The sequence below is a fragment of the Giraffa tippelskirchi genome, chromosome 2 (assembly GCF_054371585.1).
Source record: "Giraffa tippelskirchi isolate mGirTip1 chromosome 2, T2T-mGirTip1v1.2.pri, whole genome shotgun sequence".
Taxonomy (NCBI): Eukaryota; Metazoa; Chordata; class Mammalia; order Artiodactyla; family Giraffidae; genus Giraffa; species Giraffa tippelskirchi.
Window position 1 is genome coordinate 230,737,300 of NC_137276.1, and position 21,825 is coordinate 230,759,124.

Sequence of the window (21,825 nt, forward strand, 5' to 3'; positions counted from 1 at the left end):
CTTTTCACCATCGAGTATCATGTTAGCTATGGATTTGTCACAAATGGCATTTACTATATTGAAATATATTCCCTCTATACCAATTTTGATGAGAGTCTTTATTATGAATGGATGTTGAGTTTTGTCAGATGCCTTTTCTGCATCTACTGAGGTGACCAGTGATTCTTCTTCTTTTTGTTAATGTGGTGCATCACACTGACTGATTTGTGTATATTGAACCATCCTGTGATGCTGGAATAAATTCAGCTCAATCATGGTGTATGATTCTTTTTACATATTGTTGAATTTGCTTTGCAAGCATTTTGTTGAGAATTTTTGCATCTATAGTTATCAGAAATATTGGCTTGTAATTTTCTGTTTTTTGTAGTCTTTGGTTTTGTCGTTTAAGACTACTATTTCCTTATTCATTTTCTGTCTGGATGATCTTTTCATCGATGGGGTGTTACACTCTTCTGTTTTTATTGTACTATTGTCAGTTTCTCCTTTCATGTCTCTTAACATTTGCTTTATATATTTAGGTGTTCCTGACATATTAGGTACATATATGTTAATGAGTGTTATATTCTCTTGGATCGACCCCTTTATCAGTATCTAATGCTCTTGTTTGTCTTATATTATACACTTTGTTTTAAAGCTTAGTTTGTCTGGTATGAGTGTTACTACTCCAGATTTCTTATCATTTCTATTTGCATAAAATATCTTTTTCCATCCCCTCCCTTTCATTCTGTGTGTATCTTTAGCTCTAAAGTGAGTCTCTTGTTAGCACTGTATAGATGAGTCTTATTTTTATTCCATTAGCTATTATATATCTTTTGACATGAGCATTTAGTTCATTGACATTTAAAGTGATTACTGACAGGGATGTACTTATAGACATATTATTGTTTGTTTTCTGGTTATATTTTGTAGCTCTCTGTTCTTTCCTTCTTTTAATTTATTCCTTTGGGATTTTATGATTTTCTTTAGTGGTATGCTTATGTTCCTTTCTCTCTAGTTTTTATGTACCTATTGTAGGTTTTTTGTTTATCTTTGAAGACTAGAAATCTTAGAGATTATGTCCTCATGTTTATCCTTTTTTGTGAGTTTTTTCCTGGAACAGAATATTTCCTTATAATCTACAGATTGAAGTTCTCTTTTATTTTTGGGAAGTTGTCTTGAATTATATCTCTAAATACTTTTTTAACACTCCTTTCTCCCTTGGTTTTTTTTAAAAATCTTTTTCTAATGGTGTGAAGATTATGCATGTTGGATCTTCTCTGTCTTCCGTATGTAAAACATGTTTTCTCTAATCCTTTTACAATAATTATTCATTTTTATTTATTTCTCTTTTTTGCTTTTCTCTTTCCTCTTCTCTATATGTTTCATTATATTTTTCACAGTTTTCATTCTCCTTTATGTAGCTTTCAGTTGAGGCTTCATTTCTAGGATTACTTTTTAAATTTCTTTTCTAAGATTTTACTTCTGTAACTTGTCCTGGCATGTCCCTGAGCTCTTACATCTCTATCTGTACTTGGTGTTGCAGAGGGAACAGCCTGATTAGGCTTTTGTAATTCAGTTTTATCTGTTTTCAGAATAAACTTCATCTACAATGTCACAATATTCTGCTGCATCCCAATATTTTTCTATTTAATGTTTCTTATTTAACATTTTCTGCTTTTCATCATGCACTTATGGCAAGATAATTACATAGATTCTATTTTAGCTCATTTCTAAATTATGAATTAAGTAAATAAACAGAGGGTTTTGACGACAAGCAAATTTCAGTAAGCTCAGATGGAGGAGGGGCCAAAGTTCTATTTCTGAATATCAGATGAAGTAACGTCTGCCTGAGTGCACTCTTTCAGTCTTTACTTCTCCAAAGCATCAAAGAGCAGCTCTGCATTGCTGTTCACAACACCGAGTCGCTCTGCTCCACATCTTCACCAACAAAATGCCTCCTACAAATATGATTTTTCCATGTGATTCTTTATTCAGTACCATATTTCTTGCTTAGAAAGACTCTGTCCATCATGGGATGATGACACTGAAAAAATAACAGAGGAAATATAACAGAATAATACATTTCTTTGATTTATCCAAAAGAAATCAGTAAATGGAGAAAAGGAAACGAAGGGACAAGGACCAGATGACATAAGTAACAAACAAACAGCAAGATGGGGGCACAGATTCAGTCATATCACATTAAACTGTTGTTGTTGCTCAGTCGCTAAGTAGTGTTCAACATTTTGCAGCCCCATGGACTGTAGGATGCCAGGCTCCGCTGTCCATGGGATTTTTCAGGCAAGAATACAGGAATGGATTGCCATTTCCTTCTCCAGACGACCTTCCTGGACTAGGGATTGAACTCGTGTCTCCTGTGTTGGCAGGCAGATTCTTCATCACTGAGCCACCAGAGGAGCCCATTAAGTTAAAATAAAATGAATCAAATTATAATTCAATGGCAAAGACTGTCAGGCTCAATTATATACTATTTCACAGAGTTACACTTTAAATATAAATTTAGACTGAAAGTGTGAAGACGGAAAATTACATACTATGTCAACATTAGCTAAATAAGGTTGTTGTGGCAAATTAATATCACACAAAAAAGATGGAAAGGCAAGAAGTTCCACTGGTAATGAAGAGGGACATTTCATGATATAAAAGGGTGAATTCAATAGAGGACAAAATAATCACAAACGTATCTGTATCTAATAACATCTTTTGTACATAAAAAGCAAAATTTAACAAAAATTAAAGAGAAACAAACAAATCCACAATCAAAATGAAGACAAATTCACAATCACTTTTCTCAATAACTAATATAACAGGCCAAGTAATCAGTAAGAACACAGAAAATTTCAACAGCATTGAATAGTAAAGTTGACCCAATTGACATTCATAAAACACTTCACCCAACAAGTATACAATACACACTATTTTCAAGTGCACATGAAATATTCACCAAAATAAGCTATACACTGAGTCATAAAGCAAGTCTTAAAAAATTTCAAAGGGATGAAATCTTACTGAGAGTGTTCTTTAACTACAGTGGAACGAAAATTGAAATCAATAACAAAAGCTAACTAGTTATCTGTGAATATTAAGCCACACATTTCTAAATAACCCATGTGTTAAAGAAAAACACAATGGATTAGAAATATCTTGACTTGAAATAATAATTAAAATATAACCTATCAACATTGTGGGGTATAGTTAGAGCATTTCTTAACAAGGCAATTTATTTTTCTAATGCATAAGCTAGAAGACAAGTTGAAAGTTAATTATCTAAACTTCTATCTAAAAAAACTCAGAAAAATAAGACAAAATTTAACCCAAAGAAAGTAGTAGGCAATAAATACTTTAAATAAGGCAAAAAAATCAATGAAATGGAAAAGCAGAACTACAATAGAAAAGAATCCACATGACCACAAGTTGCTCTCCAGAAAAGATTTTTAAAAATAATATAATATTTGTAAGACTGATGAGTAAAAATGAGTGAAAACATGTGTCAATACCAGTCATGAAAACTAAGATATCGGGACTTCCCTGGTGGTCCAGTGACTAAGACTCTGTGCTTTCAATGCAGGGGAAGCAGGTTTGATCCCTGGTCAGGGAACTAGATTCCACATGCTGCAAGTAAGAGTTCTCATGCAGCCAAATAAATAAATAAATGAAAATAAATATAAAAAACAAAACTATGATATCACCATGGATCCTACAGATATGGAAAGGATAGTAGGAGGAAATTAAGAACAATTTTATGTCAAGAAATTTGATATGTTAGATAAAATGGAGAAATTGTTTTGAAAAAATAAATTCATAAAAAATTGATATGAAGAGTATGATATCTGAATATTCTCATATATTTACGAAATATATGAATCTGTCACTAAAATACAGTCACTTTACAAAAACTTCTGTCCCAACTGACTTCACTGGTAAATTCTTTCACAAATTTAATGAAGAAAAGGTACGAATCTTATACAACTCTTTCACAAGAAGGATAAAAGGAGGATATTTCCTCACTCATTTTATGAGGCCAGTACAACCTAGAGAACAGAACCTGACGAGGAAATTATAAGAAAGATACAGACCAATATCTCCGATGAACACAAAAATCTTAAATAAAAAATTAGCTATAGTTAACAAAAAAATCACTAGCAAAATAAAGGACTAAAACCGTATCTCAATAAATTCAGAAAAGCCACTCCGTGAAATTCAATACCACTTCATGACAAAAACACTCAGTAAAATAGGAATAGAAGGAAACTTCCCCTATTTGATAAAGTATCTGAAAAGCCTACAGCTAATACATGAAATTCTAAACCGTGAAATAGTGAATGCTTTTTCCTCTAGAAATAGACAAGACGCAAATGTTTGCTATTACTACTTATATTCAACATTATATTGGAGGTTCAAGTATGCATCGTCATGGGAAAAAAGAAATAAAAAGCACACTGTTTGAAAATTAAAGAAGTGAAAATGTTATGGATAAGATGTTGTGTACACAAGATTCAAAGGAATGTACAATCTATTAAAACTAATCAGGAACTTCCCTGGTGGTCCAGTGACTAAGACTGCGTGCTCCCAATGCAGGGGGCCAGGGTTTGATTCCTGGTCAGGGAACAAGATCCTATGTACTGCAACTAAGATGAAAGATCCTACATGCAGCAACTAAGACCCGACTCAGCCAAATAAATAAAAAATAATAAATAAGTATTAAAAGATCTAATCAGTGAGTTAGGCAAAACTCTAGGATTCATGGTCAACATACAAAAATCAATTCTTCCTATATATTTGCCACAAATATTGGAAAATGAAATGGTCGAGTTAGAAAACTGCTTTGAGGAACCCTTCCAACATAACCCTTCCAACATAACATAATTCACTTGTCCTTTTTCCTTGCTAAAGCCTGTATGGATCCTGGTGTAAGTAACAAGAAAGATATTCTAGGAAAAATTTCTGTGTAAATGTAAAGTGATATTGTAGGTAATATTTTCATTGTAGAATGTTTTAGAGGAGAGAGTGTTACACAGGAATTACAAGCAAGCCTGAACCACGAGCAATGTATGTTATTACCTTCAGGGCATCCTTTACTTAAACCAGATAATTATTCACAGGCTCAGAAACCTCTAGGACAAGAAGCCATGGCTATAAGCCAAGAGAGAAAAAATTGGATATCTCCTTAATACCCACTTAAGAGAAGAAAAGCAATTAGCGAGTTGATCATTTAAGTCAAGAAAGAGAGGGACACACTATCAAGTAGGTATCCAGCCAGTTATTCAACAGGATGATAGTACAAATCATCATGCAACAAATCCTGTCTCTTGCCCACTGCAAAGTCTCAGGAATTGGCTCACTGAGTTTTCAGCAGTAAACGATTGGAGCAGTGACTCAATCTGTGCTTCCCACCTCTGCCCTTCTTATAGACGAGAAAATGGCAGCCTCGAGGGGTTATGAGATTTGCCCTAAGTTGACCCACTTAACTGCAGAGTGGGGAGAAAGGCAGACCACTTGATGCCTAGTCCAGGGCTCTCTCCATCTCTCCTGCCTTCCTTCTATCAGGTTCTGAGAGAGGACTTGGAAATATTTGCAGCAACTTGAAGGAATTAACAGCAGCACTAAAGTGGCCTCAGATCACCAAGAGTCTTGATCCTGGAGGCTCCCGTGTAGGCGAGGAAGGACTTTTCTTCTACCTTCTTAGGTTCGATAGCTGGGTCTGTGAAACAAATTGACAGCAGGCATATTGGACAAAGAGAAAAAAGCATAAGAGAAACGCCAGCTCCACCATTTTGTATTATCTTAAGTTCGTGAAATGCCAGGATGTATTAAAGTAGGATGTTGTTGTTGTGTCTGACTCTTCGCGACCTTCCATCATATCCAAGACATCATAACATCATATTGGAGTATATTTTCCGATCACTGGATCTCCAAATGGACTGGAATTATTTGCCCTGGAGAGAGAAAAGCAAGTATGATATACTTGTTCACAACTATTAAAGGGGTTTTTTGTTTGTTTTTCAAGCAGGTCTTGACAGTGAGTGGTCAAACATGACTTAATGGAACAAAAACCAGAGGTCTTAACTTGTCAAACCAGGACTCATCTTCTTCCTTAACGGGCTCTCTTACCTTTTATGGATGCAGCCATCATTTTCTACAAATTGAATTATAAGTTACCCACAGTAAAGGACATTACCAGCGACGGCCTCCACATGCATTTAAGTGTCTGTTCTGTGTCAGCTGCCCTGATAAGGGCTGGGGATACAAAGATGAATTCAGATTGAGTTCCAATCCTGACAGTCTAAGACCGGTGGACCAGTTTACTGAGTATTCACTTTTTTTGTGTGATGCCCCACACACGTAATAGTAAAATGAACACGTGTGTACACCTTTTCTGCTTTCAACCTACCTGCTATCTAAGTCAGAGACTCAGCTATCCAACCTCGGAAGATGGAGCGTAAGTCCTTCCTCCCCTCCAGGGAAGCCTCCAGGTTCAAGATGATGGGTAATCTGAGACCACCTTTTGTGCCGGTGGTGTTAATTCCTTCAAGTTGCTGCAGACACTTTGTTCTCTCTCAGAATCTGATAGAAGGAAGGCAGGAGAGATGGAGAGAGCCCTGGACTAGGTATCAGGGGGCCTGTGTCTCTCCCCACTCTGCAGTTAAGTGGGTCAACTTGGGGCAAATCTCATAGCCCCTCTAGGCTGCCATTTTCTTGCCTAGGAGAAGGATGGAGGTGGGAGTCATAGATTCACTCATCCCTCCAGTTCTTTACTGCTGAAAACCTCATGAGCCAGTTCCTGAAACTTTGGAGTGAGCAAGAGACAGTATTTGTTGCCTGATGATTTTGCCATCATCCTGTTGAATAACCAGGTGAACACTGACTTGACGGTGTTTCCCCCGCTTCCTTCACTTACATGATCTACTCAAACTGCATTTCCGGTCTGAAATGTGTATGAAGGAAACGTCCAATTTTTTCTTTCTTGTTCTTGGAGCTGGTGTCTATCAGAGACCTGCCCCCCTCCCAACTCAATCAACAGCTTGGACAGAGCTGGAGGTACAGTGAGTGTCTCTTGGAATATGGATTAGAAATCCAGTTGTAGGACACAGGTGAAAAAAATTTTAATGAGAAAGGAGTATATGAGAATAGTCCTCAAGAACTTAGGGATGTAAAGAAAGAAACAAACACTTGTTGGATGTCTGCTAGGCTCCTGGTATTCTGGTCTTCCCGCTACACACTTATCTCTGAAATGATATTAATTTTATGATATTCCCAAGATTTAAAACCTGGGCCATTAGGTTAAAAACTATAGGGACGTAGGGTCTATTTTTTCTCCTAATTACCAATAATTCATTCTAGAAAATTTGAAAAAAAGGCACAAACGAGAAATATCACTACCATTGTTTCACCCTGTGACAAATATTACAAAAATTTATTTTAACATATAAAGTTTTAATTACAAAACTTAAATCATACTAAAATCTACTGCTTTATTTATTCTTTTATTATATGTTCTATTTTGACTAGATTTGTCACATTTTTTAGTTGAGCCTCTACTGCTGGATATTTAGGTTTTTTCCAACATTTCAACTTACAGATGATCTTGAGGGGAGTTGCTCAAAGCGCAGTGGGTTGACCGGGGCAAGTGTTGAAAGGAAAGGAGACATTTAGCCTGAGAAAGACTAGATTCAGGTGGGAAAATCATCAATTTCCTCCACTATTTGGAGGTCAATATTTTGAGGAAACTTGGTCTGTGTAGTCCCAAAAGGTACAATTTAGAAAGAGTGGGTGGAAAGTGTGGGGCAATCAATTCATGGTGTGTACAGTTCAGGGAAGTTGAAGGCAGGAGGAAAAAGGGACAACAGAGGACGAGATGGTTGGATGGTATTACTGACTCCATGGACATGAGTTTGAGCAAGCTCTGGGAGATGGTGAAGGACAAGGAAGCCTGGCGTGATGCCTTGATGTAGTCCACGGAGTTGCAAAGAGCCAGACACAAATGAGTGACTGAACAACAACAACATTTCAGGAGGTAGTATGTTTCCAGCTCATAAATACGTTTTAACATAGGCTAAAAATCACTTACGTTTACAGTAGGAGGACATGAGAGTTTTGAGAACACAAAAGTAATTAATCACTTTTTGAAGTGGACATCTTGGAAATAGCTTCAAAAACAAACATTTTCAGGAAAATCTCTTATTTATTATTATTTATATCAGCATCAATATTTATAGAATGATTTATAGTTCACAAAGTATTAGAAAGAATTCCCCTTTTAAAGTGAGAGAGAACAGGGATTCCCTGGCAGTCCAGTTAGGTTAGGACTCTGGGCTTCCACTGCAGGGGGCACAAGTTCAATCCTTGGTCAGGGAACTAAGATCCCATATGCATGGTGTGGCCAAAATAAATAAAGAAAATGAAAGAACAAGTTCAGAGAGGTTAAGTAAACCACCCACGTCCTACCTCTGGGAGGTAGTGGAAATGCCCCCGTTCACTGTCTCTGCAATCACTCTCTTTCCCTATTGCTGTTGTCACTGTATTAAGGTCACCAGTCCCTTCTTGAAAATCCAGGCTCACAGGACTTTGCCTGTGCTGTGCTTCGCTGCAAGAAAATGAAAATGTCCCCAGTGACTAATGCGAACAGAATGTCACTGTGCAGCTAACAGGGAAGGTGTCCTGGGCGTCCTTTCTACTCCACGGCAGCGACTTCACGATCGGGGTGTGACGGACAGGTGAAGGCAGCTCTCACATCCTAGGATTCCACGAGATCTCAGGGGCTTTCTGCTCGGGACAGGCCCCCGTCCCTGGCGGTCGGAACGAATGGACCTGCCAAGTTAGCCCTTTGTCTCATATACACCTGCGTCCCTGTCAACTCAGACCTCTGGAACGCTGGCCCTGGAGCCTCCACTCTACTTGCCTAGCTGGAAAGCACACAGCCCAGGAATTTACTCCTGTGTCTAGTGCCCACCGTGGATTTTTGCCTTCCTTCCTCTTAAGCCTCTTGGGCTGGGCGACCTGGAATGACATGTCAGGTTCCCTTTTGGCTCCAGGAGAGGCCCAGCCACATTTTCTGGGGAGCACACTCCCCGCTGCACTCCCAGGGGCCCTTCCCACCTGGTCTTTCTCGCAAAGCGAGTCAGAAGTCCCTTGATACTCGCCCACTTTTCTGAACACCCTCATTCAGGGCTCGGGGAGCCCCTTCACCTCTGGGTTTCTGACTCTCCCACTCAGACCCCCTCCCAGTCTGCAGGAAGCCTGCATCCACCGTCCACCGTGGGAGGGACAGGAAGGCCGGAAGCAGATGGCCACCAGCCCAGAGTGAAGTGGATTCCTCCTGCCTTTGACCATTTCCTGGTTCCAGCTGCTTGCCTGCCTGAACCAGCTCTTGCTGTTTCACAATTCCATGGTGACTCCATTCTTACAAAAGCATTGACTTGGCTCCCAGTATATGCTCAGCACTGGGGGCAAAAAAAAACCCAAAACACAAGAAGACAAGTGAGCTAGGTCTCTGCCCTTAAAGGACTTCCTCTCCTCCTGGCAGATGGGAAAGGAAACCTACAAGGAAAGTGCAAGGAGAGAAATGCTTTGATGTCAGGAGGAGACCTTCCAGGGGGAGGAACAGTGTTCTGGGGGGGCCTCTCTTGGGGAAGCTTCTGCCAAGGCGGCCTGAGGGGTCAGCTCAGGAAAGGCCTGGGTGACAGACTGAGGCCTAGGAATGTTACCCCCAAAGCAGTGGGGTCCTTTAGGCTTTTGACACTGATAGGAACCTGAATTTGGGAGAGTCCTCTACAGGCCTGAGAAAGAGGGTGAAGGAGGAACAAGCCCAGAAACTGGGAGGGGCTTTTAGTCTTCATTTCATTCTTGTCTGTTCTGTTTGAATTTTCAAACCATATGCTTGAATTGTCTTTATTTTTATTTATTTATTTAAAAGGTTTTTATTTATTTGGCTGCGCTGGGTCTTAGCTGTGGCATGCCAGATCTTCCATCTTTGTTGCTGCGTATGGATCTTTTAGCTGTGGCATGTAGGATTAAGTTCCCTGACCAGGAATCGAACCTGGGACCCCTGCTTTGGGAGTGTAGAGTCTTAGTGACTGGACCAGTAGGGAAGTCTCTTGGATTGTTTTCATTTTTAAAATTAACAGTCATTATAATGGGATCGGTGGCTCCTTTTGTCCTATTCTTTACACACTTCGTGTTATAGATTTAAAAAGGAAACATAATGAAGTTTTTGCTTTTAAAACTCTGAAAGTGTTTTCAGACGTGGGAAAGGACAGGCATGTTTGTTGCCCGTCACAAATATTTTTAGTGCTTGACCATGACCTTAAGCTGCTAACAGCACAAACAGGTAGAAGGCTATTATTTTTGCATTTGGAATATAGAAGCTAAAAACTGTCTGATGAGCATGCCCTAATTTATAGTTTCTCAGACTGGAGGTACTTGGGGTGAGCTGTGGACTGTGTAGGAACACTGGTCTGAGAAACATTGATAAAATAAAACTTGAGCTCCGTGGTAATCACTAACATTACTGTATCTCTTTAGTGGAATTTTCTTCTTCCAACTTTGCCGACTGCAACAATCCTTCCCCTGGCACTAGAGAAATTGTATCCATTTTAAGACTGGAAGAGACCATTTCCCTCTTCTATACAAATCATTAGACAGTTTCCCCTAAAGTTTTATGATTGCCAAAAACCTCACATAGGGTGGAGGAAAACAGGAAGAAAATTTCAGAAGATCATCATTCATTTAAAAATACAAAACAGGGACTTCCCTGGTGGTCCAGTGGTTAAGACTTGGCCTTCCAAAGCAGGGTGTGCAGAGTCAACCCCTGATGGGGAGCTAAGAGCTCACACGCCTTTCGGCCAAAAAAAAAAACCCAAAACATAAAATAGAAGCAATATTGTAACAAAGTCAGTAAAGACTTTCAAAATGGTCCACATCAAAAAGTCTTTAAATAAAATAAAAATACAAAACAAAACAATATTTACAAACAAAAACAAAACCAGTATTTATGATATGCCAGATATAGTACTAGTGATATAAAGATGAAAATACAGGATCCTTGTCCTAAAAGCACTCATAGTTTAGAAACAGTGATGCAAATACAATATGATAAAGTAATATCACTGCTACATCCACAAAAAAATATCTTTTGCATTCAACTGAAGCAAACAGTTGAATAATACAGTTGGAAAAATAGCAGTAAGTGGACATACAAAAAAACACGGTAGGAATATTAAAGGAAATTCACCACATATTAATACCTACATTAAAATGCCAACAAAATAGCCAGAATTCTCAAAAACTGTTCAACTAATGAACCACTGAAGTAAATGGCCTTTGTACATTTCTGAACCTCTTACCTAATTTTTAATTGCATGTACTTAATTGTCTTTCACAGTTTCATTAGGGCACTTTACCTGAACCTGTTAATTTTGAGGAAGGTATTATATATACATCTATATGTGTGTGTATATACATATATATACATATATTGGATTGAGAGTCCCTTGGATTGCAAGGAGATCAAACCAGTCAGTCCTAAAAGAAATCACCTCTGAATATTAACTGGAAGGACTAACGCTGAAGCTGAAGCTCCGATACTTTGGCCACCTGATGCAAAAAGACTCATTGGAAAAGACTTTGATCCTGGGAAAGTTTGAAGGCAAAAGGAGAAGGGGACAGCAGAGAATGAGATAGTTAGATAGCATCACTGACTCAATGGACATGAATTTCAGCAAACTCCAGGAGAGGGTGGAGGACAGAGGAGCCTGGCGTGCTATAGTCCATGGGGTCACAAAGAGTCAGCCGTAATTTAGGGACGGAACAACAACAAACGACATACACAGGTGTATTTCTTTTCAAGTTTTGCCAAAATGTTGCAAAATACTGTTTCAAGATATCCTCAAACAGTGCAGACATCCAGTTTAATCCACAATTTCACATTCAATCTTTTTCTTGATGTCACAGAAAATGAAAATGTTCATGATAATTCATGAAATAATATTGGTAAACATCCTTTAAAAACACAGCATTGTTTATTTGGCTGCAGTGGGTCTCAGTCGCACCAGGTAGCCTTAGTTGTCCTGAGGCACATGGGACCTTAGTCCCCAGACCAGGGATTGAACCTGCGTCCGCTGCATTGCCAGCTGGACTCTGAACCACTGGACCACCAGGAAAGTCCCTGGTAAACATTCTTACAAATGTTTAAACGAATATTGGATTGTCCTCCTGTTTAAAAACGGCAACATTAGAACCTCATCTGGGATAAAACAACCTTGTTAGCAACTTTATGGTGCTAGGAGAATGGCAGCAGAGCACTTGGTCCAGGGGTCACCAGGAGGTCGGGATGATGAGGGTAGGGAGGTGGAAAGCAGGGAAGAGGTCTGGGCTGGATCCACTTGAAAGATGGCCACAGACAAATTGACTGGGGTGATGGAAGTCTGGTGCTGATCATATACTAGCTTGAAGTGAAGCGAAGTGAAAGTCGCTCAGTCGTGTTTGACTCTTTTCGATCCCACAGACGGTAGTTCATGGAATTCTCCAGGCTAGAATACTGGAGTGGGTAGCCTTTCCCTTCTCCAGGGGCTCTTCCCACCCAGGGATCGAACCCAGGTCTCCCGCATTGCAGGTGGATTCTTTACCAGCTGAACCACCAGGGAAGCCCAAGAATACTGGGGTGGGTAGCTTATCCCTTCTCCAGTGGATCTTCCCAATGCAGGAATCGAACTGGGGTCTCCTGCATTGCTGGCGGATTCTTTACCAGCTGAGCTACCAGGGAATCCTTGATTACCTCTGCAAAAACCCAGTCTCCAAATAACCTTGGATCATTTTGGTGTGCTGCAAAGAAACATAGGCTTTGCAGTCACGCATGAGTTTTATTTTTCAAAAATATTTAGTTTTAAAATATTTGGCTCTTCCAGGTCTTAGTTGAGGTGTGCAGAATCTTTTTATTATATATACTGTTTATTTTATTTCTCATTGTCCTCGATTTTCATTGCTTTGTGAGAGCTTTCTCTAGTTGCAGCCAGCGGGGGCTCCTCTTCCTTGCGGTGCACAGGCTTCTCCTTGCAGTGGCTTCTCCTGCTGCAGAGCACAGGCTCTGGAGTGTGTGGGCTTCAGTGGCTGTGGCTCCCGAGTTCTAGGGCATTGGCTCAGTAGTCGTGGTGCTCGGCCTTTAGTTCCTCCGCAGCATGTGGGAGCTTCTTGGATCAGGGGTCAAACCCATGTCCTCTGCATCGGCAGGCGGATTCTCATTCAGTTACCATCAGGGAAGTCCTACACATGAGTTTAAATCTTGACTTTACCTCTTACTGGTGGTGTGACCTTGGGCAAGTTACTTCTTCAGGACTTGTTTTCTCACGGGTATAACAGGGATGTCACATTGTTGAGGTTTGTTGTTGTTGTTCAGTCACTAAGTTGTGTCCAACTTTTTGAGACCCCATGGACTGCAGCATGCCAAGTTTCCCTGTCCTTACCCATTGCCCAGAATTTGCTCAAACTAAACAGTGGAAACAGTGAGAGACTTTATTTTTTTGGGCTCCAAAATCACTGCAGATGGTGACTGCAGCCATGAAATTAAAAGGTGCTTACTCCTTGGAAGGAAGGTTATGACCAACCTGGACAGCATATTAAAAAGCAGAGACATTACTTTGCCAACAAAGGTCCATCTAGTCAAGGCTATGGTTTTTCCAATAGTCACGTATGGATGTGAGAGTTGGAGTATATAAAGAAAGCCGAGTGCTGAAGAATTGATGCTTTTGAACTGTGGTGTTGAAGAAGATTCTCGAGAGTCCCTTGGACTGCAAGGAGATCCAACCAGTCCATCCTAAAGGAGATCAGTCCTAAATATTCATGGGAAGGACTGATGCTGAAGTTGAAACTCCAATACTTTGGCCACCTGATGCAAAGAGCTGACTCATTTGAAAAAATCCTGATGCTGGGTAAGATTGAGGGCAGCAGGAGAAGGGGACGACAGAGGATGAGATGGTTGGATGGCATCACCGGCTCAGTGGACATGAGTTTGGGTGGACTCCGGGAGTTGGTGATGGACGGGGAGGCCTGGCATGCTGCAGCTCATGGGGTCACAAAGAGTCGGACACGACTGAGCGACTGAACTGAGCTGAATGTCCACTGAGTCAGTGATGCCATCCAACCACCTCATCCTCTGTCACTGCCTTCTCCTCCTGCCTTCAACCTTTTCCAGTATCAGAGTCTTTTCCAATGAGTTGGCTCCTCGAATCAGGTGGCCAAAGTATTGGAGCTTCAGCTTCAACATCAGGTCTTCCAATGAATATTCAGGGTTGATTTTCTTTAGGATTGACTGGTTTGATCTCCTTGCAGTCCAAGGGACTCCCTAGAATGTGCTGGTTACATGCAGGTTGTTACTATCTGTGATTTGGGGGTCTTTACTTTTACAGGTTAACTTCTATGGACAGACAGATTTGTAATACATCTGGCAGTGGACATGACGGGAAGATTCTCAGATGAGAGCAAGGATTTAATCACCGAACCTGGTTAAGTCTAAACTGGCGTCTGTATCCGAGTCCTTCCTGCCTACATGTGTTCACTTGTTTGGGATCAACATAATTAACATGTTGCTTTTAGGTGAAGCCTACATAAAACCATTTTACAGCATTCCAACCTGGACATGACAGTTTATTGATCCGTGTTGTGTAACGCGGTCATGCTGGGAGGAGAGGGAGGTAGGATGGGGGACAGAGAAGGTGCAGCCTTCTAGATATGAAGACCAGCAATGCCTTCTATCACTGCAGGACTGTAAACTCAAAACTCTGCCTCACCGTGATAATCTTCCAGGTGGACTTGACTAAAGCCAAGGGCAGGTTTCTTGGGACATTGTCATATTCTTTTCGGTTATCTAGAAGATTAATTAGACAAGTTTCCTTCATTACCAGCAATAAAAAATTGATTCCAATTTAATGCTGAAGGTTGCAAATGCTTAAGTGCTCTGATAGAAGTGAAACTGTGGTGACCCGGTGTGGGTGGGGAGCGGGGCGAAGAGGAACAGGGGAGAGGGAGTTGGTTGTATGGTGGAAACGGAAGCTTGGGCAGGATCAAGGGAACGATCTCTCACTCCCAATAGGACACTCTTGGCCACCTCACTCAAAACAATCAAGTTGAATGCGGGCTTTAATTACGTTAGCAGGTCAATTTTTGAAAAAGTCAGTGCTCCAAAAGAACTTTTGATAGTCATAGCAACTTTTGATATCATGAAAATCAGTCTGAAGTAACCTATTTGCCTACTTTTCGTCTAATTTAGTCTTGGATTGTGCTAACTTGAATGGGTGCCTTAGTACATTCAGTTCAGTTCAGTCGCTCAGTCGTGTCCGACTCTTTGCGACCCCATGAACCGCAGCATGCCAGGCCTCCCTGTCCATCACCAACTCCCAGAGTTTACCCAAAGCCATGTCCATTGAGCCAGTGATGCCATCCAACCATCTCATCCTCTGTCGTCCCCTTCTCCTGCCTTCAATCTTTCCCGGCGGTTCTAATAACTGAAGGAGGGAAACATTTGTTAAAGAAGACTTGTCTTTCCTCCAGTCACACAGGATAGAGACCAATATTTATTACGAAGCTGTTCTTTTCTCACCCCGTTCCACTTGTACTAAAAGTTTTTTAATACAGGTTTTTAGTATAGTTGATTTACAATGCTTAGTTCCAGTTGTACAGCAAAGCAAATCAGTTATATATAAACACATATCCACTCCTCTTAAAGATTCTTTCCCCATGTAGGCCATGGGGTTGTTTCTCTTTACACCTAGGATTGTATCTGCTTGTCACTGTACTTGTGAACAGCTTAATAAAAATGGATATGAACACTATCATCGAAGATGGCAATATCCAGCTTAGAAATAAATAAATTGTTGGACTTGCAGTAAAATAACTATGTACAGTATCCTTTTTTAGCACAATATCAAGTGCCACTTTACTAGCATTGGTACAAAATGTTTTTTTAGCCAGTGACTGTCTACTAATTACAAAGTAGCCAGCATAGCATGGCTACTAGTATACCTAGGTTTTAAAGCCTGGGGGCGGGGCTGGGGGTTGCTGTGCACACCTCGCAATATTTAGCCAGGCGGAAGGGACAGAATAAAGAGAAACAAAGGCCAGAATATTAATAAAGAATTGTGGACGAATTGAGAATGTGGAAACTGAGCTGTTGCGTGAAAGAGATAATGAGGGAGTTGAACAAGGATACAGTGATCGCTTTGAGCAGATTAATTTTCGGGGCATTCCGATGGGGAAGGAAGGCTGCGGCCCGAAATAGATGGGGGGTGGGGGGGGTTGAAATCCGTGGGAAAGCCTGGAGTGCTTATGATGGCTCCGTCTGTCATTTCTGAACGCCGCCGCCGGCCGCTACAAAGATCGAGCGCCAGGGTTTAAGCGAGGCGTCGGCCGCAGGGGCATCCCGGAACCGGGGCGAAGCGTCCGGAATTCCTGAGATGTCTGAAGCGCGGAGGCGGCCTCTTCCCCACCCCCCGCCGCCGCCGCCGCAGCCTCCGTGGGCATCTTTTCCGGCGAGGCGGGCACGCGAGCCCGGCCGAGCGCAGCCTGAGCTCGCGGGCGGGCGCAGCCGGCGGCGCGCTCCCCGGGGATGCAGGTGAGCAGCCCCGGCCCCGGGAGCGCGGGGGGCGCCCCGGGTCCTCCCCGCCCCCACCACCACCCCGGTGCGGGCGGGGCTGCGCGCGCGCGACGCGGAAGCGCCGGGCTCCGCGGGCGGCGGCGGCGCGCAGGCCGGGCACGCGCGCGCTCTCCCGGAGCCGCAGTCGGCGCGGGCGCGGGCGCGGGCGCGGTGCGCGCGGGGCGGGGCGCGGCCGGGCGGCCCGGGAAGCGGCGGGCGCTCGCGCACAGGCCGGGCCGCCGCCTCGGCCCCCGCCCTGCCTTCCTCTTCCCCTTCGCTCCCCTCAGCCCGGCCGTCCCCCCCCGCTCCCCTCCCCCGAGCGAATCACGCGCCCTCCTCTGACACTCGTAGCGAGCTCCGAATTTATCCTTCACGTGACCTGAGGGGGGTTGGGTGGTTGGTCGCTCGGGGACTGAGGCGGGGGGGTGGGGGAACGGAGGGAAAAGGAGGGAAACGGAATCTGCCGTTGCCGGAGCAACAGGCCCCGCCCTCCAGTTTGGGGCCGGGGGTGGCGGGAGGAGGACGTCAGCACGTCAGCCGCGGGGGGGGGGGGTTGCGTTTTGATTGACAGTTGCTATAGCGACCGGGTCGGTCCGTCGCCATTTTGTTGGTTGGGTTTTTTTTTAAACCCTTTCGCTTCCCGCCCGAATAATAATAAAAAGCCCCATTGGAGTGAGGCGGGGGTGGCGGCGGCGAGAGCGGCTGGGGGATCCGGGGAGACTGCTGCCGTCGCTGCTGCTGATCGCGGCCCAGGTTGGGCTCAGGAGAGCGGACACCCCGAGCGGGGGGTGCGGGCGCCGCCGCCGCCGCCGCTTGTGCTGCTGTTCCTGCTGCTGCTGTTGGTGCCGCTGCCGCCGCCGCCGCCGCCGGCGAGCGGGCGGGACCGGTGTGAGTGTGAGCGAGTGTGTGTGTGTGTGTGAGGGAGCGTGTGCGAGGGTGCGTGCGCGCGTGTGTGTGTGAGAGAGTGTGAGTGTGTGTCCGTCTGTCCGTGCGGGGACTCGGGGGCGGGCGGTTCGGGCTCTCCTGGCTGAGGAGCCGCCGCCACCGCCGCCGCCGCTCGGGCCCCGGCGCTCCTCGCTGCGCAGCTTTGGAGCGCGCGCCATTTTGTGAGATTTACAAAATCCTCCTCGGGGAAGAAGAAGCCGCCGCCGCCGGCGGCCGCGACTGGGCGCTCGGCGTCGCCGCCGCCGCCGCCGCCGCCCTCCGCGCCGGGCCGGGCCGGGCCGCGCGGCCCCCGCCGCGCCGCGGGGCTCGGGGTCCGGGGACTGCGGTATTTGCTGGGGAGGGGGGCTGCCGCCTCCCCGGCCTCCACACACACCCCCACCCCACCGGGCGCCGCTCGGACCCGCGAGCCGGCCAGCGAGACCTGAGGAGGCTGCGGCTCGGAGGCAGCGGAGCCGGGAGCGCCGGGGGCGGAGAGAGAGGCGGCCGGGGCGGCGCTGGCGGCGGAGGCCGCGGCGGGGGCGCAGCGGCGGCGGCGGCGGGAAGCCGGCGGCAGAGACTCACCGGAGGGAACGGCGCGAGCGCCCCGCCATCGTCCTGGTGAGTGTCCGGCCGCGGCCCCGCCCGGCGCCCGGCGGCCCGGCTTCCCCCCCTGCGGCCTGCAGCCGGGGCCCGCGCCGAGGCCGGCCGGGCGGAGGGAGGGACCTGCCATTTTAGGAGGAGGCGTCGCGGACCGAGGCCGGCCGGCCGGCCGCCCGGGGTCGGGGCGGGGGGGAAAGGGAGGGCGGGCGAGAGGGCGCTCGACAGGCCCCGGTCCCGGAGGAGAGGCGGGCGCGAGCGGAGGGAAAGTTGCGGAGGGCTTGGGGGGGCCGGGGCCGCGGCCTCCCGGGAGCCGGGGCCTGGGGGCCGGGAGAAAGCGCCAGACCTTTTGCCTGGTCGCCCGAGCGCAGGGGAGGAGGGTGTCTTCCTCCTCCTCCTCCTCCTCTTCCTCCTCATCCTCTTCCCCCAGCTCCTCCCTCGTCCCTCCTCTCGGTCCCCACCAGTGTGGGAACAGCGGCCGCGGTCCTCCGCAAGGACAATGCCATGGGTTACAGGGGAGACGGGGCTGCCTCCGGCCGCCGGGCGAGGCGCCGGGGAAGGTCGGGGAGCCGGTTCCCCCCCGCGCGGCCCTCTGGGCGGCGTGCTCGCGGAGCCCGGGCCTTCGGCCTGCTCGGAAGTTGTGCGCGTGAGAGCCCGGCCGCTCGACGTCGGAGGGCTGGTGACCCGCGCAACACAGCCTTCGGAGGGTGTCGGAGGGCCGCGGATGCGTAAATTAATAATCGACACCTGGGTGTATATCACAGAACTCGCCGGAGTCTTATTCATAGGCTTAGATCCGCCGGGGCTGGCTGAAGAAGCTTCACGCTGGGCGGAAAGACCTCCCCCCGCCCCCCTTCCCCGGTCCGAAGTAGTTAAAAATGGGGCAGAATTAGTGAGTGATTCCGACGACTTTGGCTGAGTCTGTTGTCCAAAACCCCAGGATGATGTGAGTCTTGGTAATCTAGGTGCAGTACTTGAGCGCCAGCGCCATTTGTTTCTTGAATTCGGCCCAGGTTGTCAGGAAATACACCTTTTATAACATTGTTTTCGCTTCCGAGTTAAAAGATTAGGACCGTGTATTAATAATTCTCTTATCCTCCAAGTAGATACTGTTACCCATTTCACAGATGAGGAAACTGGGCGGTGACTCATCCAAGGTCATACAGCTGGGACTCCTGAAGCCGGGAGTCTGTAGCCAGCCCGGGCTCTTAATCACTAGCATATAACTCGTTATTAGAAGTACTGGCAAATTTTGGAGCTATTTGGTTGTAATGACTCAGGGTTGTATCCAAGCATAGTGTTGGCGTGGAATTAACTTTTGTGGTTTGCAGAAGCGGAAAGGAGAGAATGAAGCGAGGCCCTCTTAATGAAACTAATTTGTCAGCTCCCCCCCACCCCGCCCCGAAGAAAACTGGATAGACAATTTTTGAATGGAAGGAATAAAAAGTATTCTGTTCTGCGTTTGGTTCCTCACACTTAATTTTAATTATAGTCATCACTTAAGTATTAATGAGTCATAAGAAAGTTTTGTGCAAAGTTATTTTTGGTTATTTTTATCTTTGGATACTTAGATTTTCCCTAGGAGTCCTTTCACATTACATATACGAAGTATTTAAGAATGGATATACTTAATACTTTGATTTAGGGGGCGTTTGAATAATTCAGTGGAATTACCTTTAGCTTTGTAAATTTCCCATATCTTAATCAGTTACTTGAAGGATAATTTTTTTTTCTGATATAAATATGAGACTAGAACTAAAATTTCATGTGGTAAGATTTTAAACTGAAAAAGATACTTTCAAGGAAACAGCAGTTATGAAAAAAGTTTACTCAAGTTGTATTAAGATTTTTAATAGACATACAACTTACACTTAAAGTACCCCATTGGTTTTGGAGGATTTGCTTTGGAGTAGCAATAGTGTTGATGGTGGCTGTCCAAATTCATTTAGACTTAAGACCTTGCCAAAAAGTTAAGGAGTTCTGTCAGTGTCTACACCAAATTGTAAAACTGAGTACAGAAACTTCCAAAGAGGCATAAGCTCAGAAATTAAGTTTCCTAGAAAGAAGGATCCCCTCTCTTTCTGTAAAGTGAAGGCTTTCCTTTGAAATCTAAAAAAGATTAAGGATTTGAGTAGAATTGAGGGAAGTGGATGGTCGTTACTGGTAGAGGTGGGAGGTGGGTGAAATCTAGTGAGATCTTTGTTTTTGTTCAGAATACGGAATTTAGGTTTAAGATCTTAAATTTCTTTTAAAGACCTTTTGGTGGAACTTATTGGAAACGTAACACACATACATAATAACCGTGTCCTAGGGATTCAGACATTTAGTTCAGTTTTTTGAGGTCACTAGCGTTCAAAATAAATGAGAATATTCCATTGTAATGCAGTGTCTTGTCTGGGAATGTAGATTAAAGAAAAAAAAAAAGTAAACACAACCTTGGGTTAGAATTTTTCCCCCACTAGAATATTGTCTGATGTCTGCCCCTGAGTTTTACTTGTGGGGAGTTTTTGTGTTTATGGCTTAGAGATGTGGGAGTGGGGAGTGGTAAGTGCAGCAACTGGTATTTAAAGAATTTATATAGGTTTTTATAGCCCCACGATTATCTGTGAAAGCAAAATTGAAGATAACTTGTTATAATACATGATTAGTATGACCTTTGGCATACATTTTGTTTTGAAACTACAGAGAAAGCAGAAGCTAATTTATATGGACTCTTGGGTACTACTTGAAAACAAAAACAAAAGAAATAGCTTAGAAGTTTAGGATGCTCAGGGATGTTTTCATGTGTGTGTTTATGGTTGGCAGCTCTCCAGTCATGGGGAGAAAATTTGAATAGAAATAACTTTATTATGAGTGAGAAGAGAATTGCCTTATGCATGCTCTTAAAAACTAGGTAAATAGAAGAGGGGACTTCATTTGTGACTTTCTTTTTTGTGATAAGGTGTGTGTCAAATTTTCTTTGCTTTAGCATTTGCTTTCTCTTGTTTCAAAGAACTTTCACATTTCCTACACCCCCACTCCCACACCCAAGCAGTTTCTCTTTTCATCGCCTGAGAAAAAACTTTAAACATGTGAACTCAGCAGAACCCCCAAACTTCCAGAGTCTTTATGAAGAGATTGACTCTTCTCTCCCCAAAATTCTACTAGTCTTAGAATTTTGTTGTGTTCCTGTCAGTAATTTAAACTGTGAGCTAAGAATCACTAGTTCCTGGTGAGTTTTTTGGTGGTTTTACCTCCAGATACTTGTGTGTATTTTCTGTTTAGAAGTAAAGATATTTCTTGAAACTATCAAACATGGGCCCCTGAAACTTGACACCAGCACACTAACATTACCCAAAGTGAAGCGTGTGACTTGACTATTTTTGTATGAGCACCTTACTTATACACAGTGGTTATGCTTTTTAAAAGATTTTTTACCATATATTATTTTGACCACTGGGCAACATTTTGATGGTTAGAGAAATTACGGTAATTCATAACCCAAAGCTGGCACAGTTTTGGATTTAAATTTTGGGGAGGGGAGGTTATAATTTGTGTTTAATTACTTGGGAAAATCATCAAATTATTTTAAATTACCTAAAATTTCTCCCCCATTGCCCCTAAATAAGAAATCATTCAAAATCTTGCCTTATATCAGTGTTATAATGTAAAGCTAGAGCTGTAAAGTTTATCATTGGTTGTGT

At 44.1% G+C, this 21,825-nt stretch overlaps 1 protein-coding gene across 40 annotated transcripts in view; it reads left to right on the forward strand.

Moving 5' to 3' along the window:
- DYRK1A (dual specificity tyrosine phosphorylation regulated kinase 1A) overlaps window positions 1-21,825 on the forward strand; it is a 214,750-nt gene that overhangs the window by 48,562 nt on the left and 144,363 nt on the right. For 6 of the 40 annotated variants that reach the window (XM_081573157.1, XM_081573162.1, XM_081573135.1 and 3 more), the window contains exon 1: window positions 18,807-19,088. The exons of 1 other annotated variant lie outside the window; for it this stretch is intronic. The gene's annotated coding sequence lies outside the window, so the exon portion shown is untranslated. Of the gene's footprint in view, window positions 1-14,399; window positions 14,496-16,115; window positions 16,601-17,206; window positions 17,797-17,900; window positions 18,164-18,315; window positions 18,412-18,806; window positions 19,089-21,825 lie in introns of those variants that run through there. 33 more of the 40 variants (XM_081573142.1, XM_081573136.1, XM_081573144.1 and 30 more) reach the window with 17 other exon arrangements.